General features: G+C 36.2%; 1 pseudogene; it reads right to left on the minus strand.

Moving 5' to 3' along the window:
• Positions 1-279: 279 nt before the first annotated feature.
• Positions 280-1,643, minus strand: LOC114729157 (stress-associated endoplasmic reticulum protein 2-like; annotated as a pseudogene).
• Between the last annotated feature and the right edge of the window lie 338 nt (positions 1,644-1,981).

Raw genomic sequence — 1,981 nt, forward strand, 5'->3', positions numbered from 1 at the left:
TGACCTAATTAATTTAACCGATAGGCGTTCAACACCATCTTAGTGATTATCTGAAAATATTCGCATGGAAACCTGAAATAAGCTTGCTATTTTAACAAGCTCAGGGGGAAACACAGCTATTTTTTTTCTTAGTTAACCTCAACTCAAGTGATGGCTGCTTCACAATTTATGCTTGCTTATCAGTCCTTGCGCATGATACCTTGGATCTATGAACTCTACATGGAGATAAACCAGAATCTGATCACTTGTGTGTGTGTGTGTGTGTTGAAGGAAAAAAGGTAGGGGGGTATATTTTATTATCATAAATATAAATCCTTTAAATTCCTCAAAAGTTAAACCATCAGTCAACCACTCATTTAGTAATACAGAACAAGAAGGAAACTGTAAAAGTATTGCCACTTTCTACATGCTAGTAAAGAGAAGATGACACAATCTAAAGAGAAGCTCCATTTATGCCATGCCTCCACTCGTTGCTGTCCTGATTATCTGAAAGAGAGCTGTTCACAGACGAATTAAGTATGATCAGTGAAATATGCAAGGGCATTTTCAAAGATTTAAGGAATATAATAAATCAAGGGAACGATCTAAAATAAATCAAGGGAACTATCTAAAATGAATCAAGGTAACTATCTAAAACAATCTAAATCATTTTTTTCCTATAATCCAAAAGCAGAAATACATGCAAACAAATCCTTCGGTTGCAAAAATCCCGACAACATTGTGAAAACTTGATCCCTTGAACTCAAATGTAAAAAACACAAGCCATATTTAAATTCTCAAGAAACAGAAGACGTTATAAACAAAATCAAATAAGTAAAATCAGTCTTTAACCATGAGATATATATTGACAATTACGATCCAAATATGAATTTAAAAGCAAAAATCAGAGCCTTACAAGATCCAATGACCACAAATACGAAGAATCCAAGAAGCATTGGCCCAACAGGATAGTCTTTCCCCTTCTTGGTAGTTGTTTCCGGCACAGCCCCTCTTTTTGTGATATTTTCTCAAACTTCACCACCTTCCTATCTGCAAGGCGCCTTGATGTCGTCTACACAAGTAGCAGATCGCACAATTTCATTTAAAATCAAAAGAACAATCAAAATTGAAATGATCCATAGCTAATTTCGTAAAGATCTCCCAACATACTGCGACCATACATTCAAATCCACAATTGGAAACGTGTTTAATACAAACAATGGCAGAAATATCAGATCCATAGGATCAATTGAAGCTAGAAAAGAAAAGGATTGCATTAATGACCAATAAGCATCACCGACAACCAGATTCCCGAACATTAATTAAAAAAAGACAACAATAACAATAATTGTTAGATTGCGATCAAGTAATGAGAAAATAATGGACGACAAACCCTAAGCTCCAAAATAACCAATTAAGGAAACAGGTCAAGGATCGAAAATAACAGAGGTGAGGAAAGCAGAGAGAAGAAAGTCAAAACGAACCATGGTGGCGGTAGATCGGAGACCGGAAAAGGCTGGAACAACGAGATCGCCGGAGATTGAGATAAGCTAGATGGTTCCGGCAGCACCTTCCCTCTTCCACCCTCTTCAGGCAGCTCGGACGCGTAAACACACAGGAAACAACGAACGCTTTCTGTTATGCCCCCGTTCTTAAAATAGGTTGAAGCCTGACACCATCTTGCGGTTAAAAAATAAATATCAACCAAAAATAAAATAATGCTAATATTTTTTTAAAAAAAAAAAATAATGATCGGGTCTCCGAGCATAGCGTCACGCCTCCTTCGCGATTGGGTCAAGCTACGCACTCATACACACGTGTCATCTAATTATTCGATGACCTACAAACGTGGCGTCGGTTCTCTACAAAAGGTCAAACAACGAAGGATTTTCTATATAATCCAAAACTACGGATTTTTTTAAAAAAAAGTAAGAAAATCAATGTACCAGGATGTAAATAAAGTTTAGAAAGAAAAAAAAAACAAATCCATTGTCAATTATAT

The sequence above is a fragment of the Neltuma alba genome, unplaced genomic scaffold (assembly GCF_004799145.2).
Source record: "Neltuma alba isolate B1F8T4 unplaced genomic scaffold, ASM479914v2 tig00012607_pilon, whole genome shotgun sequence".
In the NCBI taxonomy this organism is placed as follows: domain Eukaryota; kingdom Viridiplantae; phylum Streptophyta; class Magnoliopsida; order Fabales; family Fabaceae; genus Neltuma; species Neltuma alba.